This window comes from Protopterus annectens, chromosome 17.part0 (genome assembly GCF_019279795.1).
Source record: "Protopterus annectens isolate FY-2018-M chromosome 17.part0, PAN1.0, whole genome shotgun sequence".
Taxonomy (NCBI): Eukaryota; Metazoa; Chordata; order Ceratodontiformes; family Protopteridae; genus Protopterus; species Protopterus annectens.
Window position 1 is genome coordinate 609,451,954 of NC_056751.1, and position 15,828 is coordinate 609,467,781.

Here is a 15,828-nt window from a genome sequence, read left to right on the forward strand (position 1 = left end):
TAAGTTAATTAATTCATAAAATAGAGACAAAAAAACACAAATCCAATTCCCACCCAACTAAAGTAAAATATTGAACTTTATGACTTTAAAGCCTTAAAAATAATGCCTTCGGACAGTTATTATAATAGAAAAAGCAATATTCTTACAAGAAACAAAGGTCATTAAAGTAGACTTGTTTCATCTTCAAAAATGTATAAAAGAAGATTAATATTTCCAGTCATTTAGCCTGTTCATATTACCCATGCTTACCTACTTGCAAAATCCAATTAAGTATTTTTGAACAGTTTGTGAGTGAGTTGAGACAATGAAGGACTTCCTCCTCTGTTTCTGTTAAAGATGGTGTGACATCATATGTGAAGTTCATTTGACATTAAGGAGTAGTGCTTTCTTCCTAAGCCCCACTCATGAGCATCCTGCAAATTAATACCAAGCAACCATGTGCTATCCTGCCCCGAAAATGGTGAGTACAGAGAATGTGTGGATAACTAATGATTGATTCACTTCTGGAATGATTACCTCTCAAACACATGCTTCATGCTTCATACATATACAGAAAAAAATAATCATTAAAATGGATTTTCTGCTGGAAAGGAGGGGAAAATGAAGGAAACTGCAGTTTTGTGGATTATTTTAAATGTGCTGCTATTGCAACTTTAACATATTACATATTACACAAAGGAAATACTTCTGTATGGTTGCTGTCCTAAATATAATTGCCTTCTTTTCTTTGACATGCATCATCAATATAGAACTAAAAAAGTACTAAATGCAATAAAATTATTACATTAGAAGCTGTAATTAGCTAGTTACTAATGTAACAAATATGCAACAGTTTGGGCACAGTTATCCTTTTTGCTAACTCACACATGCCATTTAATTCCATTTATGTGTTTGAAGCTGGTAGAGTTGATGTTCTTATACTAGGCAAAAGGTTGACCCTTAAAAATTGCTTAAAAATTGCTTGTATTATATGGCTTACATGGTATATACTTACCTAAACCCATAGTATTGCATTGTTTTATAACTTTAATTCCCACAGTCTAATTACAAAAATACAAGTCTTAACAGGGACAAAGGAAACTTCTCTTTCAGTAAAACTGATGCTACTAATGACCCTGCATGGTTAATGCAGTTCATTTGTAGCTGATATGGAACAGTACCTTTTTATATGCTTTGCATGTGAACTGCGTTAGTTTTATTATTTTTTCTCTATTTCTTTATTTCACAGCAATGTGATTATTTACATTCAGTGCTAAAATGTGTGAGATCTTTTTTTGTTTCAAACACCATTATTGAATTATCACTTGTGACATAGGCAAATTTACATTCAAATAAAAGTAATCAAACTATATTAACATAAACATTATACTTCACATATATTGCTATATACTTAGCTCATTTAAGTCCTAGTGCCTTTAGGCCTCATCCCTTCATTATATGTATTGTTCCCACAATTCCTATTTTTTTCCTATATAATTTGCTCCTACCTTTTCCTAAACATCTCATTTCCAGTTGTTTTATCTGTTACTATATTCACTACTTCTAGTACAGCTGGTTTAGATTTAGATTTTGATTTTCTAGTAATTGCTATTTTGGCAGCCACCATTATAAGACACAGCAAGGCCTTACCATTTCTAGGCAATTCTGATTCTGTATCATAGCTCAGAAAAAACATCTGCCTCGTCAGACCAATCTGCCCACCCAACATCTCTGATAGTGCATCTGGGAATCCTTAAAGTATGCCAACTCACCACACTCCCAGAAAACATGTTCCCAAGTACCTCTTTCCTTCACACCTCCAACATTTGCTGTCTGTCTGAGTAAAAATTTGGTGGAGTCTACTGGGGTATAAAAATATCTATGTAAACATTTCCAAACAAAAATCCTAAATCCTCTAGACTTTGTTGCATATTTGGGAGATATACATATATCCTCCCATTGTTTCTTTGTGAATTGCTTATTCAATCTCTCTTCCCAATCCTTTCTAACCTCCTCTGATTGAGTCTTATAGTTATCATGCAATGTTTTATATGCTTTACTAATTATTCCTTTTTTAATGGCAGCTACTGCTCTAGATTCTATTAAAAAACTGTACTAGTGCTGCCCTTTCATTTCAAACCCCCCCCTATTTCTTTCTCTTTGCCTATACTCTGATATCAATCTCTGATAGGGAAGGCAATCTTTAACCTGCAGTCCAACTAAATTCTTGGTGTCTTCTCATTCTATCATATTTCCCTCTCTAGTTATTTACTCCCCATACCTTGGTTCCTTTGTCAGTTTTCTGCAATAAATTCAGCTCCCACTTACCTGTTGTCTGTATCCCTAATTGCATTCTTCCCTATCGGCAGAATCTCCTTTCTCCATACCCATGTTGGTTTAGTTCTTAGAAAACTTTCTGCTACTTTATGGATGTAATATTCTCTATGACTATTGCTATTTTCCTTAAAGGTCTGCATCCAAAATCCTAGTCTCTCCTTGTTTCTTGAGCTACCCCCCTGTTTCAGCATTATCCCTTTCCACTTTGAGTTATAGTTTTCTGCTTGTGTTATGTAGATCAATATGTATGTATACTTTAAGAAGCTTTCTAGGAGCTTGCACAAGTGTATAAATACTGAGCTTGTGTGAGCCTGACTGCCATTTTGTAGTTAGCTGTTAAAATGTAAGCATGTATGTCTGGATAGTCTGTCAGTTAATCAGTTTGTTTAGATTTTGTACTGCTGCTATCCATCCTGATGTGTTTCTATGTAATAAAGCATATATACAAACTACCCTGCCTGTTTTCTTTAATGGGAAACAAGACTAATGACATGGTGCCAGAAGTGCGATCCAGAAATTCAGATATTGGACCGAGAAGGCACTCAGTTAAAGGTGGAAGAATATAGAGGAATGGATCATTCCCACTGCAATTACAATGGAAATGCACTTATTTTATACAAGAGATCAAAGGCCTGGGGAACCTTTTGAAGCATATATAACTGACTTGAGAAACAAAGCTAAAATGTGCAGATATGGTGATTTAAGGGATGAGTTAATAAAAGATTTGTGTGTGGTATTAAAGATGATGCTGTGAGAAAGATTTTGCTTCGTGAGAGTGATTTAACTTTGATTAAGGCCATAGAGATTTGTTAGATAAATGAGCTCACAGAAAAGCACACAAATGTGCTTACAAATGAAAATGCATGCTTCCAGTATCTTCTAGGGCTCATGTTAATAGTATGTAGCACATGGTTAAATGAAACAGGCCTAAGCACATGGCAGCAACTGTAAGCTTTGCAACACTCACTGGGAAACTGTAGCTTTCTATCAAATTTCAGTGCACTCTGAAAATCACACAGTCTCAGTGAAGCACAAGAGTGAGTCAGCAAACTCAAAGAATATGCTCTCACCCAGTTTCATAGTCAACTGTCATTACTGTGGTCCAAATCATGAGCCCAAAAGAGAAAAGTGCTTAGCTTTTGGTCAATAGTGCCACAAATGCAATAAGTGGAATCATTTCAAAAGGTTTTGTAAATCAAATAAGGGACATTCTTTTATTAAAAGAGAACATTCAAAGAGACAAATTGATCAGTTAGACAGGTGTGACCCTACTTTTTATGTTGCTGGTGTGTCTGTACTTAATGAAACAGTCAGTGCAGTAGATTTATGGGCAAAGAATGAAGTATTTTGTACTGTTCAGATAAATGGAAGACCCATAGAGCTCAAAGTTGACACAGGTTCAAAGTACAATGTTATGTCAGTAGAGACATTTGCTAGAGTATGTGTTGGTGGAAGCTTGATTTGGCAAAGTGTGCGAAGCTTATTGCTTATGGTGCTGAAGAAATTCAGACTGAAGGTTCAGTAGTGCTTTCATGTTACTCTGCTGAGAACAGATATGACTTGCAATTTTATGTGATTAAAAGGCACATACAGTCATTATTAAACCTCAGAGACAGTTTGAAAATGGGAGTACTTTCATTTAATAAGGAAGTGCACCATGTAAGCTTAAAAGACCACTGTTCTAATTTCACCCAGTCTATTTTTTCTGCCTATGCTGATCTTTTCGAAGACAAATTAGGCAAACTACCAGTTGTGTACTCCATGAAGTTAGACCCTGAAGTCAGTCCAGTTGTCAGGCCAGTTCAGAAAGTTCCAGTACCTATGAAGAGCAGAGTCAAAGCTGAGGTAGGTAAAATGATACAGCAAGGTGTAATTTGTCCAGCTGATGAACCTACTGAATTGGTATCTTTCATGGTGGTTGCTCATAAGAAATGCTCAGATGATATAAGGATATGTATTGAGCCACAAGATTTGAACAAAGTACTGAAAAGACCTCATCATCCAATGCATATGGTCAAAGAAGTTGCTGCTCTTATGCCAAATGCAACTGCTTTTTCTGTCTTGGATGCAAAGAGTTAATTTTGGCAAATTTTGCTTGACAAGAAATCCTTATTGCTAACCACTTTCAGTACTCCGTTTGGCAGGTACAAATTTTTGACAATGCTATTTGGGATAAATTCTGCCAGTGAAGTTTACCAGCATGCAATGAAGCACATTTTTTCTGGGTATCCGTGTGCTATTACAGTAGATGATATTCTAGTAGGACATAATGGTGAAGCTGTGCATGACAGAAACCTCAAGAAAGTTCTGCAAAGAGTATGTGAAGTGAATCTTTAAGCTGAATCCTCAGAAGTGCAAATTCAGGCTATGAGAAGTTACTTATGTTGGTCATTTATTTACCAGTTCAGGCTTATGACCAGACCCTTCCAGGGAAACAGCTATTCTTGAGATGCCAGCTCCAGACAATGTTCAAATCTTACAACATTTTCTTGGCATGGTTAACTATCTAGGCAAGTTCATTCCAAACATGAGCCAACTTTCAGCACCACTTAGAGAGCTGACATGCAAAGATGTATCCTGGTCATGGTCAGAACACCACCAGAGAGCATTTGATGTCTTGAAACAAAAAATTGCCAGTCCACCAGCTCTCAGATATTATGCTGTTCACAAACCAGTTACTCTTTCTTGTGATGCTTCGAAGTTTGGTCTTGGTGCAGTCATTCTTCAAGAGGGTAGACCAGTAGCCTGTGTGTTCAGAACTCTAACCCAAACTGAAATGCAGTATGTGCAGATAGAGAAAGAACTCTTGGCAATTGTGTTTGCATGTTCAAAGTTCTATGATTATATTTATGGTACACCTATCCAGATTGAAGCAGATCACCAACCTCTAGTCACTATTTTAAGAAAGCCTATGCATACAGCTCCAGCCATATTGCAATGCATGATGCTCAAGTTGCAAAAGTATAATTTTAATCTTGTCTATACAAAAGGCAAACTTCTTTATCTTGCTGATATATTATCAGATCACCCAGAAATACCACTGAATAGTGTGACAATGAGACACTTGGTTTTGAAGTCATGGAAGTCAATGATTTTTCTGCCACATATCTTGATGAGCTTAGAAGTCATACAGCCTCAGATCCAGTTCTTCAGAAGCTCATCTACTTTATCAGTTGAAGATGACTGTCAAAGCAATCTTGTTTACCTCATGACCTGCCTTATTTTCCTTACAGAGATGAGATTTTGTTTGACAACAGTGTCATTACAAAAGGTCCAAAAGTGATTGTTCCAAAGTCCTTGCAACAAGAGTATATTACTATTTTGCATAATGACCACACAGAAAATAATTCTACCAAAATTGGCCTTCTATATCACAAGACATTGAGAGAGTACTTTCATCTTGTTCTGTATGTAATAGTACTAAGCCACATCAACAGAAAGAACCACTTCAGCTAAACCAGATTCCTGGACTACTGTGATCAAGTCTGCACAAAGTTATTTCTGATAATGGTACACAGTTTACAAGCCATCAGTTCAAAAGATTTGCTGAAGAGTGGGACTTTACTCATATTAGCAGCAGCCCTGAGTGAACTGCATGTTCTGCCAAACCATTTGGCTGCAGGTAAAGTGTGAAACAATTACTAGAGAAGTTGAAATGAGACAATAGTGATGTTTTCTTGAATCTCTGCAGTCTCAGAAATGTTCCTTGTGATAAACATCTTGGTTCACTTGCACAGAGACCTCTGTCGAGACAAACCAGAATCACACTACCAATTAGTAGTTCATTATTGGTTCCATGTGTCAAGAACAACGGATCAGTGAAAGACAATCTGTTGAAGAAGCACTTTCCCAGAAGTCCTATTATGATAAGACCAACAAACCCCTCAATCCATTACGAGAAAGGGAGATAGTGAGGATGCAGACATCCAAAGGTTTTGATCAGACTGGTGTTGTACAAAGTGTATGTCCAGAGCTGAAATCATACATTGTGGAATCACAAGTAGTAGAATTTAGGCAGAAACGAAAACATTTGTTCCCAGTGTCTGAGCCTATATTGCAGTATTATAACTGCCAGAAAGACTATGCATCTCAGAGTTTGTTATCCAGCGTTCCAGTTCCAGAGGACGTTCCAGCAAATATCCAGTCCAGGTTAGGCAGAGTCCCTCATTGACTCTCTTCAAGAGGAATCTTGATGAGTGGATGGGAGATAGTAGGTTTACCCCAGGTATCACTTCTGTGTCACTGTTAGACAGAGGCACAGTATACTAACCTTGAAAAAGGGCATAGCAAAATTCATTTAAAATGGGTGGCGAAAGCCAAACACACCCTGGCTAGGCTTATAAATGCCCTAGGGCAGATAGCCTAATATGAACCTATGAACCTATATACCTGTTCCTGAGAAGAATCCTGAAACTCCTGAAGCAAGTTGTTCACCAATGACTGTCCCTGTTGCTAAACCCAGTTCTGATTCCTATATTACATGAGGTCACATTTCAATCCAGAACATGTTCCAGATACATGGCAACTTGGACATGAATATTGTGTTCATTTCTTATTGCCTGTACAATTGTATGTTTCTTTTCAAATGTCATTATATTGTAGGCAATTCAGTAAAGTAGGAGGATGTAGATCAATATGTATGTATACCTTTAAGAAGCTTTCTAGGGGCTTCCACAAGTGTACAAGTGCATGAATACTGAGCACATGTGAGCCTGACTGCCATTTTTGTAGTTAGCTGTTGAGATGTAAGGATGTATGTCTGTGTTGTCTGTCAGTTAATCAGTTTGTTTATATTTTGTACTGCTGCTATCCATCATGTTGTGTTTCTATATAATAAAGCATATATACAAACTACCCCACCTGTTTGTCTTTAATGGGAAACAAGACAAGCGACATGTTATGTATAGGGTTCTTAACTGTGTAGCTCTGAAATACCCCTTCAAATTGGGTAATCCTAATCTGCCCTGTTCTACTGGAAGAATCAGCTTATCCCACTTGACTCTTGCCGTCTTCCCCTCCCAGATAAAGTTGTTCAGCAACTGCTTGTATCTTATTATCCATATCCATATAAAAAACCTTCCATTTTCTCAGTTTTTGTATTCTTTTCTTTAGTCTCTTCCTACATATCCTTAGGTACCACACTAGAGTAATTTTTAATCCATACTCCTAAATACTTCATTTTATCATGTCCCCATACATAATTTACCAATATTGCCTCTCTTTTAGCTTCATTCATTTTGTATCCTGAAAACATCTGTAACTGTTTCAAAATGTTCCACAACACTGTAATGTCTTTTTCTGGTTTTGTCAGTTATAAAATAATATCATCTGCAAATAAAGCCAGGGTTTCTTAACTACCATGCCACTTATATCCTTGAATTCTGAGTCCCTTATTTTCTTTGCCAATAGTTCTAAATATTATGCAAATAATAAAGGGGAAAGAGGATACCCCTGTCTAGTTCCTCTGCTCAAGCAGAAATTATCATTGAGGACCCCACCCACTTTAATGTTCACTTCCAGACTTTCATATCTCCTCCTAATCAACCTTATAATTTTTTTCAGGCAATGCAAATGCTTCCATTGCCCTGCTCATAACGTCCCAGCCAACTCTGTCAAATGCTTTCTCTGCATCAAGATCCACCAACAACAATGCTATTTTCTTACAGTCTGCTTCCTTCTGGATCATCAGTGTTCTGTTAATGTTGTCAAATGTTTGCCTCCCCTCCACAAAACCACATTGATCCATATCTGTCAGTTTTGGGATTACTTTTGCCATTCTTTTAGCCATTATAGACATGAACACTTTATAATCATGGTTTAGTGTTGAAATGGGCCTGTATGATGCTGGATCTGATGGATCTTTACCATCTTTAGGTATTACAGCTACCACTGCTTTTTTCCAGGATGGCAGTACTTCTCCTTCTGTTGAGATACTGTTAAACAAAACCTTCCAGATTTTTATCAGTTTTTTTCCTCCTAACTTGCAAACTTCCACTGGAATACCATCTATATCTGGGGACTTTCTTGTAGAATGGTTATACATCACAATTTTTATCTCATCTCCTACTATCCTGTTAGTAATTGAGCCTCATCTACCTCTAACCTTGGCATATTTAATTCATCCCTGAACATTTCCATTTGTATATTTCTTGATTTTCATATTTTTATGTTTTATAGAGACTCTCATAGAATTTCTGAAATATTTCTAGTACCTCTACAGGATCTCTTGTTACCGTACTTGCTATAGGCTCCCTTAGTTTGGTGACAGTCCTTTCTACTTTCTGCTGGCTGAGTGGTTGTGCTAAAAGGTTTTGTGTTCTAGTGTTATTATCAAAAAACATTTGCTCAAAAGCAGTCTTTCTAAGCTTGTGCATATTATTGAGGTAACCCCTTGTTTTCTGCTGAACATTCTGCAGTTGATCCTCTTCTTGTTCTGTGAGACTCCACCTATTTTGCAATACTTTAACATTTGTCAGTCCCTCTAAATAATTCTTGTTACTTCTTAACCATAGCTCCCTTTCTTTTATTTCCACCTTATTTTTAAACTCCATCTTAATTTTTTACTACTCCTTAGCTATATTTTCAGAAGAAATTTTTATCCCCAACAGCTCCTGAATAATCTCCACTACCCATTCCTTAAATGGCTCTCTTTTCAACAGAGAGATAGGAAAGCACCAGTGTCTCATTTTTATTTCATTACCCTGTGCTTTTATTTTAGCTATTATTGGCACATGATCTGAAATAGTTATTGGGTCTGTATCAAGACCTTCAATTAAATCCACATGTTCCTGTGAAATGTATATTCTGTCTAGCCTAGCCCAGTTTTTAAATCTTGGAGAATAATATGTAAATTAACTCTGAACTTCTATTACTGAATTCACATCTTGCATGCCAAGAATTATTATAAATGTCTTCAAAAATCTACCCTCCTTTTTTATATTTCTCTTCTGGGACCTCCAGACACATGTTTCCTGCTGCAAATCAAATTACAATCCTTACCTATAGGTAATATTCCTTCCTGAAAACTGATTATTTCTTCCAGAATTTTCTTAAGCTCCATTACAGTAGTTTTAGGTGGAATGTAAATACATGCCAGTGTAATCCTCCTCCCTTGTCAGTAGCCCCCTAGCACTGCAAATCTGCCATTATTATATTCTTTATTTTCTTCTATCACTGTTGGAGCTCCTCTTGTAATTAATATAAGTACTTGTCTTTTCCTTTGTCACAGGTATTCCACTGAATAACCATCCTGAAAACCTTTCTTTATCAAATTCACAGGTTCATTTCTTTCTAAATGTGTCTCCTGTATCATAACTATTTGCACTCTACATTTTTTAATATAGTTCACTACTCTTTCTTGTTTGTATTTATCTGTGAGGCCATTCACATTTAAAGACATTAAATAAAGCATCATTATATTAAAAAGTTATTATTCCCGCCTTTTATGTAAAGCACCTTTTTTGTTAATTTCTAGTTCCAGCTTTTCTGTTACATGCATACACTGTTTGTCAGGTTGAGCTTTTATATAGTTATTTTTTGTCATATCCATTTGAGCCTATGCCATTTCTTATAAAACTTTTCGTTTTATTGAAAGCCCTCAAACAAAAAGGCAAACACCCCCCCAATACCCCCTAAAACCTATTAACTTAATACTAATATACAAATGTATGTACACCTTCAAATACTGAAGTTTTGCTTTCCTAATATGAACAAAATTCCCAAACTGACAGCTACACTCATAGACTTGAGTTAACCTAAAAGAAAGGTTATCCATGTTAAGATGTTTGGTGCAGCCTGTGCTTCTGCTACATGCTGATTGGTTTTGTCTTATCTTTATAGCTCTCCCAGCTGGGAAAACCCCTGGGTTTTCAGAGAACATTATCTACCTTGGGAAACTCCCTGAATGTTTTCAGAGAAGATTATCTCCTAGCCAGTTTCTCTTTTCTCCACCCCCCAGCCAATCACTTTCCACCGGAATGTAGACATTTTCTCTTTATCAGATTTTCTCCATGGAAACATGAGAACCAGGCAGCCAGTTTCTCTTTGTCAGATTGTTTCCATGGAAACATGAAGACCAGCTGCAGAATTGATAATGAGAATACATGTATTTACTGGAAAAAAAAATCAATGTTCTTTTTCATTTACTTGCTCTCTCTTAAAACTTATTAAATCAATCCAAGGTCCTTAATCCAGTAATTCCCCCATGCAAGAATGAGAAAAAAAATCACATTATTTTTTCTTTTATCATGCTTTTTAACCTGGCTTTTTATATTGCAGTACCTATATTTCTTAAAATTGAACAATAAGAAAGATAGTAGAAAGGAGATAAAAACAGTAAAAAAGAACACCATCACCTGTTTACAATTCCCCTTATGCTTAAAAATAACTGAAAAAAAAAAAACTTAGTTTATAGCATGTAAAGAAAACCATGTCACAAAATTGGTACTATTTAAGAAAAAAAAGTTTGCTTACAGTTAACTTTCTCCCTTCTCTTCTCCTCCCCAAAGCACTTTTCTGAACATTAATGACACAAAGTATGGCACACGGTTTAGATTTCCCCACAAGTCCACCAAATTCTAAAAAAAGTACAATATTTCCAGATTTTCTTGTTCTGTCACATTTCACAAATATAATTATTGCATTGTAATTCCATATTATATTACTGGTTTTATTATTGTTCATCTCTGAAATCATTTCTCTGCTTCACTTCCAACATAATGTCTATTCTTCTAGTCAACCCATGCTCTTTTCTTTCTCTCCAACATCTTCCATTGAAAATTTTGAAAAGTTTTCACATGTACATTTCCTCTGTGGTATTTATTACTAGAAGAACAAGAAACAGAATCTCCTCCTGTTTCACAGCTTAGTTTTTGTTGGACAAACTTTTGTATTTCCTCCTTACTTCATCAAAAATTATTTTGTCCCTCCAAGGAAGAATACCTTGAAGACATCTGGGTCCAACAGTTTGAATCTTACACCTGCATCTCAAAAATCCCTGAAAAGTGGAATAAATTTGCTCTTCTGTCTGGTGTACAATGAGTAATCATTCTCCAGAAACACTCTGCTGTCTCCTACTTTTAGAACTTTGTCCTTCTGCCACAGTGTTGTCAGAATCAACTCCTTCTGCTGGTAGGATTGTATCTTTACTATTTAAGGTCTAGGTTGTTTTCTTATAGCTAGGTTTAGAGCATATTCATGATGTGCCCATTCAGCTAACAACTCCTGCTGTGGAATACCAGTCCAGTTGCTTATTTGTGCTTTCATAAAATTAATGCAGTCTGTTCCTTCCAGCTTCTCTGGTATAGCTGAATATCTCAGATTTTTCCCTATTTGCTCTGTCTATTATTTTTTGAAACATCTCTTCATGAGTAGTCTCATATTCAGCCAGCCTTTTCTTCATTTTAACCTCTGATTTTTGCAGCTTTATCATCTCATCTGAATATCTGTTTAAAGCTTCTTCAATTTATTTCTAGCCTTTTGTTGTTTATGTTGATATACTCCATCCGTGTTTTGTTTATTTTAACCTGGTCTTTATGCAGTTGTCTTTTATTGGAAGTCATGTCTGAAGGTTGCATTGCTTTTTGCTAAACAGCTGCAGTACTTTCTCATCAGTGTTTCTTCCTCACTTTTTGTAGCTGTTTTTTTCCAGGTCTTCTGTATTTATTTATTCCTGGAATCCTGGCAGTGCACTTGCTGGCCAGTTACTGAAATTTACGCATAAACTCAAGTCTACTGGCCTTCTCTGCTGAGTTTCTGTTTTCACACTGGGAGAGCTAGAAATAAGCTGTTATTCAATGTGCAGTCATCTTGGAAGACTCAAAAAATGTGTAAGATCTTAACAGGAATCTATGCCAACAAGTGTTTTCCTGCTTATCAAGGTTAAATGAATGGTATATAAATCCCATGTATGACTCATCTGTAGATTACATTTTTATTATTACTGTTCTCTGATGCATTTTTTATTGATGGAGCTTTAATTCAGAGGCCTTTGCTGTAAAAGGCTACACCCAGACAAACTAACCATGCCTTTACTCCATTGTAATACATACTTACATGCATACATATCTGCACCAATCTATTTACTTAAGTAATACATACCTGGAGGTCCAGACAATGCTATATGTCAACCAACCCTACAGTTTTATATTTTTGTATAACTTAATTCTAGATTTGTTATTGGCTCTTGTCAGGATTCCTTAACCATGTTGATAGACTGCAGTGTTTACTGATAGCTTGAAGATTCCCTCTATGTTCCTTTTTCGCTCTCTCCTACAGTGGCAGACATTTCATGTTGCTGAGAGTTACTCATTTCTGTTGTTTTTATGTTTTTGAAGGCAACTGTGACTGATGTTCACTATGCACATATACTCACTGCTAATTAAAACTTTGCTGAGTAAACCATGAAACATGGATTTTGTGCATGTACCTTTAAAAGCAGGCTTAAATATATGCATTTACATTTATACATTGCTGATATTTTTTTGTATATACTGTTTTAAACTTCATTTCCTTGATGGCAGAAAGAGACACTAAGTCTATTTAGTAAGGCCATTTAAGTATCTTAACATTCTACTGCACCTGCATCCTTTCCTTACCTTTCCCTTACCCTTTTCCTATCTGTTCAATGCCCTCTTGAATACTTCTGTGGGTTCTTTTCCACCACCTGTTCTGGTAATCCTTTCCATGGGTCCACAACCTTTGCTGTGACAAAGTACTTTTATAGATCTAAGGAGTGATAAGTCCTTACAATCTGCTGCCTGTGTCCTCTCCCTCCCATTCTGTCCCTAATGATCCATTCAGACATTTCTGACATTATCCTTTGCACTAATATGATACTCCACATCTCTTCTAGTGATACATCATCCTTTACCTGTGATTATATACCTTCTCCCCCAACCCTCAGATCCTTCTGATAGCTCTTCTCTGAATCCACCCCAATATCCCAATGTCTTTTCCCTTATGTGGCTTCTGTATCTGCACAAAGTATGCAAGGTGTGGGCTAGCCAGAGACCTGCAGAGTGCAAATATTACTTTTCTTCTAGAATCTATTCCCCAGAGAATACACCCCAGCATTTTGTTTGATGCTGCCAGTGTCCTGTCACTCTGCTCTTGGCAGTCTAACTCAGGTGGGATCAACACCCCCAGACCAATTTACTACAATTTTGTCACCAGTTCCACTCCTCCCTACTGTTAACTCACAAGAAGGTTGTTGTGGTCTGAATGCAATCATTGCATTTGTTTCCACTAAACCACAAGTATTACCTTTCCATCTGTTTGATCAACATTTTCAAATCCTTCACTAAACTTTTTCCACAGCCTTTACTGCTGCATTTTTTAACCATTGATTCCACAGTTGTTAGATGCTTGTTCAATAATATTTGGGAAGTTCCATGTACACAGCCCCTCTTTCCTGTTTTTATGTTGCACAGCCACCCCTGACACATCCACCATCTGAAGTACCTTGCACTCTGGAGCCCGTTACCTTCTCCATATCCTCCCCTGACTAATGGTGAAGTAATTTTGAAGAGCGTATATCAACGATCTATACAGCCTTTTCCACCTATTAATGTGGTGGTGTAAAAGGGAATCTTAATTACACACATGCTTTAGTAAGCACCCTTCAAATGTAGCCTGGCACTATACCTTCCGCACAACTTTTGACCAAGGGATCCAGCCTACCATGGTGTTTCTGTTTGCTTGGTTAACCTCTTTGTCACTCCATGACAGTCCACATTATGCCTGAGTCTGTTACTAAACTCATATCAGTATGGTTGAACAAGTGGCTAAATTACCTGATACTCTTATCAATATTCTTTGCAATCTTACCACACCAGTATGCTTTATATTACTTTGTGCTGCAAATATTAGTTTAAATAGTTATAAGCATTGTGTGCTGTGAATAATTAAGTTTGCAACAGATGCTCAGAACAAAAAAATGTATTCATTTGAGTACACTGAGTATGCCTGGCTACACCCTTGTTTTGGTCTTGATTTGCCCATTAAGACCAAAAATCAATGCATTCTTTCACTAGCAGCTTCAGGTCTGCACTCACAAACATCTTCAACAACCTATTAAGCATACAGTTCTCTGACTATTGTTCTATCACAGAGTTGGATTAGTCAAACTGCCTATGTTTCTGTTAGAAAAATATGTATTAATATGTGTATGCTTAATGACAAATTAATAATCAAGTGGTTTTAATATGCTTTTCATTCTATTTCTTATGCACTGTGATTTATATAAATTGAGTTTCATATGAGACTAAAAATATGCCTTATTGAAACTGCAGCATGCTTACTGAAACTTGCAAGTTGCCCTCTGACCTAGTAATTGCTAGCACAGCAATATTCTTGTTTATGCCTTGTGGAAATGTACTTGAGAAGCAGGTGTTAATCTGCTAGGTCAGAAGCATATGAATAGACAATATACCATTTAATAAATGTAATGATTCCAGACAGACAGCCTTGTTCAGAGTATGGGAACCTCTGCAGCTGCAGTAGTTTAGAGATAAGTTAGACAAAGGCTTATTAGAGAAATGAACTGCCAGCATTGTGTTCGATTTAGCTATAGTATCTTGAATGTAACATAACAAGTATCTAACTGAAAGTAACCAAGGCCATGTTGTTTTCCTCAGGATGTTTCACATAGAAATTGTTTAAATCAGCAGAAAATCATGGGAAAGATGGTCAGCAGATGATGACCAAAAGGTAGTAATTTGTTACGTCAGCATGGCAGGACAAGATTAATTTGATAACCTATAAAAATGAATGCATTTCCTGTTTCTGGTTAGACAAACTCTGTATTAGCACGTTTTTGTCTCCTTGCTGCAAGATTAAAGTGCCTTAACCTGAAACTACCGTGTTTTGATAATTTTTAAAGTATATTTTTTCTTTGACAGATTGGTCCTTCGGACCGGAATACGTATCTCTCGCGCTGGACCTAGGTCAGAATTGGGCCCGGTGGCATGCATCCGTACGGAGAAGAGGCCAAATCGGCTCTTCTGCTTTGAAAGACCTCCAACTGAATCGTCGTTTGAAAAAGGCCAGCCACTGTTTCTGATCTGGGATTGGAGGACGAGTCAACGATCCAGTGGATCAACTCACGGAGGGTCAGGTAAGGAGGAATTACCTTATTTTTGTTTCAAGATCAGGGACTAAAAAACTAGCAAAGCACACACCATAAACACCAAAACTGAAAAGAATGTACGATCCCAGCCAAAGACCACAATGAGGCACAATAAACTTTTTAGCGCTTTCATCCACTTTAATTACGTGAACTTCATCAGAAAATGAGAACAGTCACCTGTCCCTCATATTTATACTTAAATGCAGGAAGTGATGTAACCAGTGTTGTAATTTGAATACTTGATGTAAAAAAACAACAAATTAAAAATAATAATGAATAATAAACTATTGATACAAATGATTATATACATATATAAATTCTTAATAAAAAACATATGTACATATGTACATGTAATTACATCTGTTTAGACCTATGGACATGTGCCC

The 15,828-nt window shown here is 36.5% G+C and overlaps 1 pseudogene; it reads right to left on the reverse strand.

Moving 5' to 3' along the window:
- LOC122791473 overlaps positions 1-15,828 on the reverse strand; it is a 139,105-nt pseudogene that overhangs the window by 687 nt on the left and 122,590 nt on the right.